This window comes from Bos taurus, chromosome 19 (genome assembly GCF_002263795.3).
Source record: "Bos taurus isolate L1 Dominette 01449 registration number 42190680 breed Hereford chromosome 19, ARS-UCD2.0, whole genome shotgun sequence".
Lineage (NCBI taxonomy): Eukaryota > Metazoa > Chordata > Mammalia > Artiodactyla > Bovidae > Bos > Bos taurus.
In genome coordinates this window covers 1,828,011-1,843,363 of record NC_037346.1, presented here as the reverse complement: position 1 = coordinate 1,843,363, position 15,353 = coordinate 1,828,011, and positions in this window count along the sequence as shown.

Sequence of the window (15,353 nt, the reverse complement as noted above, 5' to 3'; positions counted from 1 at the left end):
GTCAGGAAGCAACAGTTAGAACTGGACATGGAACAACAGACTGATTCCAAATAGGAAAAGGAGTACTTCAAGGCTGTATATTGTCACCCTGCTCATTTAACTTATATGCAGAGTACATCATGAGAAACGGTGGGCTGGAGGAAGCACAAGCTGGAATCAAGATTGCCAGGAGAAATATCAATAACTTCAGATATGCAGATGACACCAACCTTATGGCAGAAAGTGAAGAACTAAAGAGCCTCTTGTTGAAAGTGAAAGAGGAGAATTAAATGGTTGGCTTAAAGCTCAGCATTCAGAAGACGAAGATCATGGCATCTGGTCCCATCACTTCATAGCAAATAGATGGGGAAACAGTGGAAACAGTGGCTGACTTTATTTTTCACTGCAGATGGTGATTGTAGCCATGAAATTAAAAGACACTTACTCTTTGAAAGGAAAGTTATAAGCAGCCTAGATAGCATATTAAAGAGCAGAGATATTACTTTGCCAACAAAGGTCCATCTAGTCAAGGCTATGTGTTTTCCAGCAGTCATGTATGGATGTGAGAATTGGACTATAAAAAAATCTGAGCACGTTCGGGATGGGGAACACATGTATACCTGTGGCGGATTCATTTTGATATTTGGCAAAACTAATACAATTATGTAAAGTTTAAAAATAAAATAAAATTAGAAAAAAAAAATCTGAGCACAGAAGAATTGATGCTTTTGAACTGTGGAAATGAAGAAAAAGCTGAGAGTCCCTTAGACTGGAAGGATATCCAACCAATCCATCCTAAAGGAGATCAGTCCTGGGTGTTCATTGGAAGGACTGATGTTGAAGCTGAAACTCCAATATTTTGGCCTGGTGTGAAGAGCTGACTTATTTGAAAAGACCCTGATGTTTGGAACGTTTGAAGGCAGGAGGATGAGGAAGTACAGAAGATCATATGGTTAGATGGCATCACCGACTCAATGGACATGAGTTTGGGTAAACTCCAGGAGCTGGTGACTGACAGGTAGGCCTGGTGTGCTGCGATTCATGGGGTAGCAAAGAATCAGACACGCCTGAGTGACTGAACTAAACTGAGAGCTACCAGAACTTACATAAGACTGGGAAATAGACACTTGGAGGGCACAAACAGAACCTTGTGTGCACCAGGACCCAGGAGAAAGGTTCAGTGAGCTTAGAAGAGACTGATGCAGACTTGCCTGGGAGTGTCCAGGAGTTTCTAGTGGAGGCATGGGTCCATGGTGGCCTGCTGTAGAGCTGGGGGCAGTGAGTGTAGCAGTACATGCATGGGATCTTTTAAAGAGGATCAACATTATCTTCATTATCTCCACCATAGTTTGGCCCCAGATAAACAGCAGGGAGGGAACACAGCTCCATCCATCAACAGAAAATTGGATTACACATTTACTGAGCATGGCCCTGCTCATCAGAACAAGACCCAGTTTCCCCCTCAGTCAGTCTCTCTCATCAGGAAGCTTCCACAAGCTTCTTATCCTTCTCCATCAGAGGGCAGACAGACAATCACAGAAAACTAACCAATCTTATCACATGGACCACAACCTTGTCTAACTCAATGAAACTATGAACCATGTCCTGTAGGGCCACCCAATATGGATAGGACAAGTTGGAGAGTTATGACAAAATGTGGTCCACTGGAGAAGGGAATGGCAAACCACTTCAGTATTCTTGCCTTGAGAGTCCTCTTAACAGTATAAAAAAGCAAAAACATAGAAGACTAAAAGATGAACTCCCCAGGCCGGTAGGTGCCCAATATGCTACTGGAGATCAGTGGAGAAATAATCCAGAAAGAATGAAGACACTGAGCCAAAGTGAAAACAGCACCCAGTTATGAATATGACTGGTTATAGAGGCAAAGTCTGATGCTGTACAGAGCAATATTGCATAGGAACCTGGAAGGTTATGTCCATGAATCAAACAAATTGGAAGTGGTCAAACAAGAGATGGCAAGCGTGAAGTCTACATTTTAGGAATCAGTTAACTAAAATGGACTGGAATGGGTGAATTTAACTCAAATGACTAATATACCTATGACTGTGGGCAGGAATCCCTCAGAAGAAATGGAGTAACCATCATAGTCAACAAGAGTCCAAAATGAAGTATTTGGAGCAATCTCAAACACAACAGAATGATCTCTGTTTGATTCCAAGGCAAACCATTCAATATCACAATAATCCAAGTCTATGCCCTGAGCAATAATGCTGAAGAATCTGAAGTTGAACAGTTCTACGAAGACCTACAAGACCTTCTAGAACTAACACACCAAAAGATGTCCTTTTCATTATAGGGGACTGGAATGAAAAAATAGGAAGTCAAGAAGCACCTGGAATAACCGGCAAATTTGGCCTTGGAATACAGAATGAAGTAGGGTAAAGGCTAATGGAGTTTTGCCAAGAGAATGCACTGGTCATAGAAAACACACTCTTCCAACAACACAAGAGAAGACTCTACACATGGACATCATCAGATAGTCAATACCAAAATCAGATTTATTATATTCTTTGCAGCCAAAGATAGAGAAGCTCTATACAGTCTGCAAAAGAAGACCAGGAGCCAACTGTGGCTCAGACCATGAACTTCTTATTGCCAAATTCAGACTTAAATTGAAGAAAGTGGGGAAAACCACTAGACCATTCAGGTATGACCTCAATCAAATCCCTTACATTTATACAGTGGAAGTGAGAAATAGATTTAAGGGACTAGATCTGATAGAGTGCCTGATGAACTATGGATGGAGGTTTGTGACATTGTACACGAGACAGGGATCAAGATGATCCCCAAGAAAAAGAAATGCAAAAAAGCAAAATGGCAATCTGAAGAGACCTTACAAATAGCTGATAAAAGAAGAGTGAAAAGCAAAGGAGAAAAGGAAAGATATACTCATTTGAATACAGAGTTCCAAAGAATAGCATGGAGAGATAAGAAAGCCTTCTTCAATGATCAGTGAAAATAAATAGAGGAAATCTATAGAATAAGAAATCTAGAGGTCTCTTCAACAAAATTTTAGATATCAAGGTAATATTTCATGCAAAGATGGGCTCAGTAAAGGACAGAAATTGTATGGACTTAACAGAAGCAAACGATATTAAGAAGAGGTGGCAAGAATACATAGAAGAACTATATGAAAAAGATCTTCACGACCCAGATAATCACGATGGTATGATCACTCACCTAGAGCCAGACATCCTAGAATGTGTAGTCAAGTCGGCCTTAGGAAGCATCACTATGAACAAAGCTATTGGAGGTGATGGAATTCCAGTTGAGCTATTTCAAATCCTAAAAGATGTTGCTGTGAAAGTGCTACATTCAATATGCCAGTAAATTTGGAAAACTCAGCAGTGGCCACAGGACTAGAAAAGGTCAGTTTTTATTCCAGTCTCAAAGAAAGGCAATCACAAAAGATGTTCAAACTACCGCACAATTGCACTCATCTCACATGCTAGTAAAGTAATGCTCAACATTCTCCAAGCAAAGCTTCAGCAATACGTGAACCATGAACTTCCAGATGTTCAAGCTGGTTTTAGAAAAGGAAAAGGAAAAGGAACCAGAGGTCAGATTGCCAACATCTGCTGGATCATGGAAAAAGAAATAGAGTTCCAGAAGAACATCTATTTCTGTTTATCGACTATGCCAAAGCCTTTGACTGTGTGGATCACAATCAACTGTGGAAAATTCTGAAAGAGATGGGAATACCAGACCACCTGACCTGCCTCTTGAGAAATCTGTATGCAGGTCAGGAAGCGACAGTTAGAACTGGACATGGAACAACAGACTGATTCCAAACAGGAAAAGGAGTACGTCAAGGCTGTATATTGTCACCCTGCTTATTTAACTTATATGCAGAGTACATCATGAGAAATGTTGGGCTGGATGAAGCACAAGCTGGAATCAAGATTGCTGGGAGAAATATCAATAACCTTAGATATGCAGATGACACCAACCTTATGGCAGAAAGTGAAGAGGAACTATAAAGCCTCTTGATGAAAGTAAAAGAGGAGAATGAAAATGTTGCCTTAAAGCCCAACATGCAGAAAACTATGATCATGGCACCTGGTCCCATCTCTTCATGAAAAATAGATGGGGAAACAGTGGAAATGGTGACATACTTTATTTTGGGGGGTTCCAAAATCACTGCAGATGGTGCCTCAGCCATAAAATTAAAAGACACTTACTCTTTGGAAAAAAAGTTATGACCACCCTATAGAGCATATTAAAAAGCAGAGATATATTAACTTTGCCAACAAAGGTCCGTCCAGTCAAAGCTACAGTTTCTCCAATAGTCATAAATGGATGCGAGAGTTGGACTGTAAAGAAAGTTGAGCACTGAACAATTGATGCTTTTGAACTGTGGTGTCAGAGAAGACTTTTGAAAGCCCCTTGGACTGCAAGGCGATCCAACCAATCCATTGTCAAGGAAATCAGTCCTGAATGTTCATTGGAAGGACTGATGCTAAAGTTGAAACTCCAATACTTTGGCCACTTGATGCGAAGAACTGACTCATTGGAAAAGATTCTGATGCTTGGAAATATTGAAGATAGGAAGACGGGGATGACAGAGGATGATATGTTTGTATAGCATCACTGACTTGGTGGACATGGGCTTGAGCAAGCTCTGGGAACTGTTGGTGGACAGGGAAGCTTGGTGTCCTGCAGTCCATGGGGTCGCAAAGAGTCAGAAATGACTCAGTAACTCAAGTGATATAGAATCCTTTTGATATTTTTGGCAAACTTCTTCTTTTTTTTTATTTTTAAATTCTACATAATTATATTAGTTTTGGCAAATATCAAAATGAATCCACCACAGGTATACATGTGTTCCCCATCCTGAACCCTCCTCCCTCCTCCCTCCCCATACCATCCCTCTGGGTCGTCCCAGTGCACTAGCCCCAAGCATCCAGTATCGTGCATCGAACCTGGACTAGCATCTCATTTGGCAAACTTCTTATCAAACTCTAATAAAATTTCTTTTGACCTCCAGCTAACTTTAGAATACTTCTGAGAGCCCCTATGTCAACTCAGAGAGAAGCAATAAACTAGGATTGTTTTCTATGTTAAATTATATAGGAAACGTTGTCAAATGAATAATAAGCCTCTTCAGTTTATACCGTATGGGTAAATGTCATTAATATAGACATTCTAGAAATTATATTAACTTTATGAAACTTGGGAATGTCCTGGTATATAATATTATCAGTCATTAATTTCAATTATCTTAAAATATTGTATGTCATAGCAACTTGGTTAAATTTCTTTGTCAAAAACATTTTAATTCAAGCTTTAACCTTGTATTTTTAAATCTTTTGTCATTCATAGACAGGTTAGCTGATGCCTTGCAAAAGTGCTTCATCTTCAAGAAGATTTATAGAAAGAATTTTTGACAAGTACAGGTTTCTGATAACTTTCAGATTATATTTCTGAACTGGCTAAGAACTGTAAAAAGTCTAATAGAAACCATGATTTCACAAAACTGTTAGCAGAAAAGATCAGTTACATGGGATTGGATAATGATAAATATTATAATTTGGGTTATTATCTGAAATATTACTGGGTTTTAATTTATTTTACAGATACAGGGAATCCTTTCCCCTTAAGCTAATTATGATTTCCAGCAACTTTTCAAATCTTACCTTTTTTTAAAAATTTATTTATTTATTTATTTTTTAAATTTTATTTTATTTTTAAACTTTACAATATTGTATTAGTTTTGCCCAACATCGAAATGAATCTGCCACAGGTATACCCGTGCTCCCCATCCTGAACTCTCCTCCCTCCTCCCTCCCCATACCCTCCCTCTGGGCCGTCCCAGTGCACCAGCCCCAAGCATCCAGCATCATGCATTGAACCTGGATTGGCAGAATGGCTGCAATCCAAAAGTCTACAAGCAATAAATGCTGGAGAGGGTGTGGAGAAAAGGGAACCCTCTTACACTGTTGGAGATTCCTTACACTATGGAGAACAGTGTGGAGATTCCTTAAAAAACTGGAAATAGAACTGCCTTATGATCCAGCAATCCCACTGCTGGGCATACACACTGAGGAAACCAGAAGGGAAAGAGACATGTGTACCCCAATGTTCATCACAGCACTGTTTATAATAGCCAGGACATGGAAGCAACCTAGATGTCCATCAGCAGATGAATGGATAAGAAAGCTGTGGTACAAATCTTACCTTTTTAAGTAAAATTTAAAGAGCTTCCCCAATGGCTCAGTGGTAAAGAATCCGCCTACAATGCAGGAGACATGAGTTCAATCCATGGGTGGGGATGATTCTCTGGAGGAGAGACCATGGCAACTCATTCTAGTATTCTTGGCTAGAGAATCCCACGGGCAGTGGAGTCTGGCAGGCTACAGTACATAGGGTTGCACAGAGTCGGACATGACTGAAGTGACTTATCATGCACACACAGAATCCCTCTTAGATTCCCAGTAGCTTAACCAGGTAGAAAAGTAACGCCATCTGCTAACAGACACAAGAATTTCAAAAGAAAAATAGAAATTCACCCAAATCTACAAGGCAAAATCTTGACATGCCCTGATTGTGGCTTTCCTGACCTTGAAAGACCTTTTTAAAGTTCAGTCTGAGATTCCTTATGAAAAGTCCTACCCCAGTGAAATTAAAGAGGCCTATGTGCAGGCAAATAAGCCTTAATGTGCTCACATGGGTAAAAGTGAGGGTAATGTTAGAGGGAAAATAATTATATTTCAATGGATATTACCCTCTAGATTTGCTAATTGAGGTCAGTATTTACTGCCTAACACTCACTTCCCAGATGGCCCTTTGCTGTTCTGTTATATTATTGTAAAGTTTGGTTGAATTCCTAAGAGAATACTCTTGTTTCTGATGCTAATCACAGCAGTTCATCTTTGGATGAGGATTTGATGCCCCATGACCTGCAACCAGGAGATTATGCACCTGAAATGGGCCTCAGTTAAAGAACTGTCTCCAACCTAGATAAAATGACCCTTATCAAGTACACTTAACTAGCTTATGTTTAGTAAAACTGAATGAAACTGACTCTTGAACTTATATTTCCCACTTGAGAAGGGCCCCTCCATTGTACTCATGTGAAGAGGGGACTGTTAACCCAAAATGACACCCACACAGTGATGAGAAGAAGACAGCAATTGTGGGCAGCTGAACCAGAAGTCCGGCACAAGCCTGTAAGATGTAGCATACTACAATTTGCCAAACGTTTTCTCCCTATCAACGTGGAAACTTATAGTTTTACTTTAAACCACAGTGATGTGGTAAATGTTTAGAATGTGAAGATAATTTCTTAGTGGAGTTGTCACAGAGTATAACCATTCATGATCTTAACACTGTTTTAAGTCAATTGCTGAAAGCACATATAAAATGCTAGTGTAAAATAGGGTATAATTGATAAAATGCATCACCTGTATAATATTTCCTGGCTAACACATCTCTGAGATAATAACTGTGTATGATTAGTTTTTTCCAAACATGGATAACTAGACAGATATATATGAAAAGCAAATTTAGCATTAAGGTAAACAAAGTAAATTTAGCATAACAGACCCAGGGAAGGCAGCAGCCATTCGGGCATCAGGGGACAAATAGTTGTGAGTGCCCTACATATAAACCTCCAAGTTGTGAAGCTGCAAAGATGTCAATATGCATTTGCATGTCTCAATTCAGTTAGTTCTGTCATTTAGTTGTGTCCGACTCTTTGTGACCACATGTACTGCAGCATGCCAGGTTTCCCTGTCCATCACCAGTTCCCGGAGCTTGCTCAGACTCAAGTCCATTGAGTCGGTGATGCCATCCAACCATCTCATCCTCTGTTGTCCCCTTCTCCTTCTGCCTTCAATCTATCCCAGGATCAGTGTCTTTTCAAATGATTCAGTTCTTCGCATCAGGTGGTCAGAGAACTGAAATTTCAGCTTCTGCATCAGTCCTTCCAATGAATAATCATGACTGATTTCGTTTAGGATTCACTACTTTGATCTCCTTGTAGTCCAAGGGACTCTAGAGTCTTCTCCAAAACCACAGATCAAAAGCATCAATTCTTCTGTGCTCAGCTTTCTTTATAATCCAACTCTCACATCCATACATCACTACTGGAAAAATCAGAGCTTTGACTAGACAGACCATTACTGGTGAAGTAATGTCTCTGATTTTTAATATGATGTCAAGATTGGTCATAGATTTTCTTCCAAGGAGCAAGCATCTTTTATTTAATTCCATGGCTTCAGTCACCATCTACAGTGACTTTGGAGACCAAGAAAATAAATTTTGTCACTGTTTCCATTGTATCCCCATGTATCTGCCAGAAAGTAATGGAACTGGATGCCATGATCTTAGTTTTCTGAATGTTGAGTTTTAAGCCAACTATTTAATTCTCTTTCACTTTCATCAAGAGGCTCTTTAGTTCTTCACTTTCTGCCATAAGGCTAGTGTCATCTGCATATATGAGGTTATTGATATTTCTGCCAGCAATCTTGATTTTAGCTTGTGCTTCATCCAGCCCAGCATTTCACATGATGTATTTTGCATGTAAGTTAAATAAGAAGGGTGATAATAAACAACCATGATGTACTACTTTCCTGATTTGGAACCACTCTATTGTTTCATGTCTTGTGCTAAATGTTGCTTCTTGACCTGCATACAGATTTCTCAGAAAGCAGGTAAGGTAGTCTATTATTCCCATCTCTTGAAGAATTTTCCACAGTTCGCTGTGATCCACACAGTCAAAGGTTTTGGTGTGTTCAATAAAGCAGAAGTAGATTTTTTTTTTTCTGGAACTCTCTTGCTTTTTCGATGATCCAGCGGATGTTGGCAATTTGATCTCTGGTTCCTCTTTCTTTTCTAAATCCAGCTTGAACATCTGGAAGTTCATGGTTCACATACTGTTGAAACATGGTTTGCAGAATTTTGACCATTACTTTACTTGCATGTGAGATGAGTACAATTGTGCAGTAGTTTGAGCATTCTTTGGCATTGCCTTTCTTTGGAATTGTAATGAAAACTGACCTTTTCCAGTCCTGTGGCCACTTCTGAGTTTTCCAATTTGCTGGCATATTGAGTCCAACACTTTCACAGCATCATCTTTGAAGATTTGAAATAGCTCAGCTGGAATTCCATCACCTCCACTAGTTTTGTTCTCATTGATGCTTCCTCAGGCCCACTTGACATCACAGCCCAGGATGTCTGGATCTATGTGAGTGATCACACCATTCTGGTTATCTGGGTCATGAAGATCTTTTTTGTACAGTTCTGATTTTTTTTTCCACCTCTTCTTAATATCTTCTCCTTCTGTTAGGTCTATGTCATTTCTGTCCTTTATTGGGCCAATCTTTGCATGAAATATTCCCTTGGTATCTCTAATTTTCTTGAGGAGATCTCTAGTCTTTCCCACTCTATTGTTTTCCTCTATTTCTTTGTATTGATCACTGAGGAAGACTTTCTTCTGTCTCCTTGCTATCCTTTAGGCCTCTGCATTTGGATGGGTATATATTTCCTTTTCTCCTCCACCTTTGAATGCAAAGAATATAATCAATCTGATTTTGATATTGACCATTTGCATTTCTAATCACATTTTAGTTCACACATCTGGCATACATTTTCACATGTGTGCATCTTGTTCCAATGGTGGTGGTGGTTGTTGTTGTTGTACTTTACAGTACTGTATAGAGTGCAGTAGTACAGCATCTTTATTTCAAACCAGGGTGTCTGGAAGCAAGCGTAAAAACAGTGAAGATGTAGCTCATACTACTAAGAAGTGCCAAGTAATAACAATGGAAATAAAAATGAAAATAATTTGAAAATGGAGAGGGCTGAAAAGATGGTAGGCAGCACATATTCTTATAATAATGATTCATTCAACCATTGGCACGATTCTAAACAACAAAGAGAAGATAATGCAACATGTGAAGTCTATTCTCAAAGAATAGGCTAACTGTTGTTTGGTGACAAGGTTTCTGGTGATCTGAATTTGAACCCTCTCTTAGTTTATCATTCAGAGAACCCAAGAGTCCTGAAAAACATAACCAAAAGCTCTCTTCCTATTGTATGGAAGGGTAAACCCAAAGCCTGGGTCACACATGTAATTTTCCAGGACTGATTTTTCCACATCTTTAAACCAGAGACAGAAAAAAAATATTGCTTGTACAAAGCATCCCATTCAATATTCTTTTGTCGCAAGGGAAAACTCCAGGCCAGCCCCCATTAACAGATGACTTTCATCCCAATGTCAAAGTAGTACATCTGCCACTGAATGCTATATTGTTCACCCAACCTATGGACTAGGGAGTTATAGTGGCTTTCAAGAAATATTATTTATATCACACGTTTTCAGGCAGTTGATGCAAGTGATGAATCAGGAACAACCTTGCAACAATTTTGGAAGAACTATAACATATACAAGGCCATAAAAAATATTGACTTTTCTTGGCATGAGATTGTCATCATTATCATTAATGGGCTTTAGAAGAAACTGTGCCCACAGTTGTTCATGATTTTTATGTAGATCTTTGCAATTTGCCCTCCATCTCCAATTGCTGAGGATACTTCATCTCTACCATCTCCCACCTCCTCTCACTCTTCTGGTCAGTAGCTCTTTTTTCTTGTTCACTCAATGCCATTCTCTGTATGCCTGCTGTTGTATTGTACTACTGTACTTTTCAAGGTACTCTACTGTGAGGTTAAAACTATTTTATTTATTTTTTTGTATTTGTTTGTCATGTATTATTTGTCTGAACAGTATTATAAATCTATTACAGTATAGCAATAGTTGACAAAAGAAGAGACATGAAAGGCAAAGAAAAAAAGGAAAGATATATATCCATTTGAATGCACAGTTCCAAAGACTACCAAGTTTTCTTTGAAATGAATATCAATAACTTTCTGTCTTCTAATCCTGAAAAATTTTCTTTGTCCTCATGTAGCAAATAATCAGAGAGGTCCTCACTACAGTTCTCCTCAGGATTGAAGAGTATCAAAGAAAAGATGTGGAATTATAACTGAGCAGAACTCTATGAGGCTATCCAAGAACAGAACCCTCTCCTATATCTTCTGCTTAGCTCTTCTCTGGAGTAGTTAGAAAATAGTATACAATGTAAATTTCCTGAGTTGTTTTACAGATGCTAAAAACCCCACCAAATGGAAGAAATTAACTACTTGATGAGCATGACCATGAGACAGGCCCTAGACTGGCAGGAGCCTAGAGATGGGTCGTGTTAACCCCTGTGACCTTGCCCTATTACTTTGCCATCGGCCAATCAAAGAATTCTGCACAAGCTGATCGCATATTCTGGGACTCTTCCTCTTTCACCTTGCCTTTAAATCTTTCTTGTGGAAGCCCAGTGGGGAGTATAGGCTTTTCAAACATTGGCTATCCTGGATTCCTTGTGTGGTGCTTTACAATAATAAATACTGCACTTTGCTTCACCACAGAAATAAAAGCAAAATCACAGAATTAAATAATACCAGTTCTGTTAAAATTTTAATAACTGGTAAATATCAATATTGAATGAGACCTCAATTTGAGTGTAAAGTAAAATTACCAAAGGTCTAAAATGGTGGCATGATGTAAGTTTGTGAAATAATTGTATCATACTTTTATAATTTATCTTAATATGATACAAAGTGAATGGCAGTGGTTTTTTCTTTTTCCATTTTTTCAAAATTGTCTGGCTTTTCTAAATATTTCTAACAATATTAATATTGTCTCTAACTTATTTTAAATGGTTGTGTTCCACCTTATTTTAAGGAATACATGCTGCCATGTTTTGGGAGTTGAGGACTTGAGAAAATTAAAAAGAAGATTCTAGTTAAGAGTTGTCCATACTAACAGTAATGAGGCAGAAGGAAGGCATAAAGATTCAGAACACTAGCTAAAGAAGTCATCTACAGTTATAAATCCATATGAAAGGGGAGAGGCAAATGTGAAATTTTGATAGCAAAACAAAAATATTCAGACTCAAACCAGGAGAATAACAACCCCAGAAGCATGCAACTCTATGTACTGGGTAACTTCAGCTGGATGGGAATCCATAGATGAGAGAAATAGATAGAGTTCAATTCACTGCTCTTCAAGTTGTTATGTTTATATCCTTTTATCAACAGCCCAGTGGAAGTAAGAAAGATGTCTACATTTTACATAGGAAAGCCAGCAAGCATAAAGATATGAAATATATTTCTTAAGATCAGACATCAGGTGAGCAATGAAATTGGAAACCCGAACTGAAATTAGCTGAATCTTCAAGACTCCTTGTTTTTCCAATGTAACAGTTTGATTCAAAGCAGCAGTGATTTTTATCCCAATATTATGAAATGTCTTAGAGATCTATGACTTTTAAAACCTTTAAGCATTTCAGAAAACTCTGAAAGATAATTTGTGAAGTTTTAGAACTTCTGGGAACAGGCCAGATAATCACTGGTTAAGAGACTGTGCAAGGTGAATTTACAATCCAAGTAGCTCTGAGATAGAGTTCAGAATATCTATAGGAGTGTAGTATGCTCCCTTAGATTATTTTTCCTGAAATAATAGTTCTTTTATCTCATATATACACATGAGATGCAAAGCAGGCAATTCAAAGAAGAAAATAAAGAAATTAGTATCTACAGCATTTTCTCTGTGCCAAGCACTGTATAGATTCCTTCATACCTACTTCATAAACTTTAGGTTATGCTTTCTGGTCAGCACTTGAAACCCTAATCTTAGTGAAATTTATACCATCTTTAGATACTTATGATTTTCTATTGTAAATGGTGAGAAGACTGATCAATGGTATCTCTGAGGTGGAAGGCTACTCAACCATCAGATAAAGGGCAACTGGAAGGATGCTTGGAGATATGAAAAGCTGCTTTGAATCTGACTTGGAGCTACAGTATGCACCTGGGCATACTAATGTGCTGAATTAATTACAATTTCACCATTGTCCCCTGAACCAGTCAAAAAAAAATACTGTAATAAATATTCTAAAATAAATATAAATACACTCTAAAAATACTATAGAAATTCCTTTCAGCCAAAAAATAAAAAGGAAGAGAGAATAAAAGGAAAACTCATATATTAAAATTGATGTGGAAATAGTTTCCAAATAAATGCATGAAATATGTTGTAAGAAGTAAGCAATCCCTCCTGCAGACTGGTTATGCATTATGAGTATAGAAGTGAAAGTGGAGAGTGTAAAATTTGGCTTAAAGCTCAACATTCAGAAAACAAAGATCATGGCATCCGGTCCCACCACGTCATGGGAAATAGATGGGGAAACAGTGGAAACAGTGTCAGACTTTATTTTTCTGGGCTCCAAAATCACTACAATGGTGACTGCAGCCATGAAATTAAAAGACACTTACTCCTTGGAAGGAAAGTTATGACCAAACTAGATAGCATATTCAAAAGCAGAAACATTACTTTGCCAACAAAGGCTCGTCTAGTCAAGGCTATGGTTTTTCATGTGGTCATGTATGGATGTGAGAGTTGGACTGTGAAAAAGGCTGAGCGCTGAAGAATTCATGCTTTTGAACTGTGGTGTTGGAGAAGACTGTTGAGAGTCCCTTGGACTGCAAGGAAATCCAACCAGTCCATTCTGAAGGAGATCAGCCCTGGGATTTCTTTGGAAGGAATGATGCTAAAGCTGAAAGTCCAGTACTTTGGCCACCTCATGAGAAGAGTTGACTCATTGGAAAAGACTCTGATGCTGGGAGGGATTGGGGGCAGGAGGAGAAGGGGACGACAGAGGATGAGATGGCTGGATGGCATCACTAACTTGATGGATATGAGTCTGAGTGAACTCCAGGAGTTGGTGATAGACAGGGAGGCCTGGCGTGCTGCGATTCATGGGGTTGCAAAGAGTCGGACACGACTGAGCGACTGATCTTATCTGATTCGGAAAAAGCCAGCTGAAGTTATGTTTTAGAAAACAACTTTTAGAATTCCCCATATTGTATTCTCTGGCAATATTTGGTCAGTCAAAGATGGATTGGAACTTGGAGAGGCAATCACTTCGCCCTTTTGAAAATTTTATTAACTTTGGAATTAAAAAATTCTGAGTGTGACTTTACACTGAGAGGCTTATTGAATTGACAAGTAAAAGTTGGGAATTATATCCAGGATGACTACTCCCATCTTGAAAATTGTTGGAAAACACATAGCTCAGTGATTTAACATATTTAATGTCTTATCTATTGTTTTCATGAAAAAAAATAAATTACATGATGATAAAGTTGGGCAATACAATTTGTTAATCAAAATAAGATGAGTCATTTTCTGTTTGTAATTTATAAACTCCTCTGGGACCATGCCAAAAGAAAATTTATCATATTTTTCATGGTGAGAATTAACACAGTGGGTATATCAACTACAAGGGAATAAGTACTAGCCTCCGGTAGTATCTATGTTGAAGGGTACCATTATTTTTGATGTTTGAGTGGTGGAATATTTGTCTAAAGAGCAATTTCTCTGCTTTATGTGCAACTCTACTTCCCAGATACTTACTTAAGGGCATGGATTCTATGCAGACTCATCTCTACAGAAACTGATCTGTGGTCCTTTGCAAACAAGCATGATTTGGTTGACAGGATGTTGTTCAGTCGTTCAATCATGTCTGACTCTTTTCAACCCCATGGACTGCAGCATGCCAGGTTTCTCTGTCCTTCACCATTTCCTGGAGTTTGCTCAAACTCATGTCCATCAAGTCGGTGAAGCCATCCAACCATCTCATCCTCTGTCATCCCCTTCTCCTCCTGCCTTCAATCTTTCCCAGCATCAGGGTCTTTTCCAATGCGCCAGTTCTTCACATCATGTGGCCAAAGTATTGGAGTTTCAGCTTCAGCATCAGTCCTTCAATGAATAGTCAGGACTGATTTCCTCTAGGATGGACTGGTTGGATCTGCTTGCAGTCCAAGGGACTCTCAAGAGTCTTCTTAAGCACCACAGTTTGAAAGCATCAGTTCTTTGGCATGTAGCCTTTTTTATTGTCTAACTCTCACATCCATATTTGACTACTGGAAAAACCATAACTTTGACAACACGACTTTTGTAGGCAAAGGATGTTGCCTGAGCACAAAATTCAACCTGAAATTTGATTCTTCCCTCAGGCTAAAAGGATTTCTTTGCTTTTAATTTTCTTCTCAGGGACTCAGAAAAATGTCTCTCTGTTAGAGGAAATTTTATATACATCACTCAAGGAGAACTGAGGCCACACTGCTACAGTCACACCATAGAATGGCTTTCTTAAAAAAAAAAAAAAAAAAAAAAAAACCTTTATTGAGGTATGATTGACATGTAAGACCTAGACATAGTTAATATATACAACTCAATGAGTTTTAACCTAGATATTCACCATTGAAATCATCATCATCATCACATTACCAAGCCA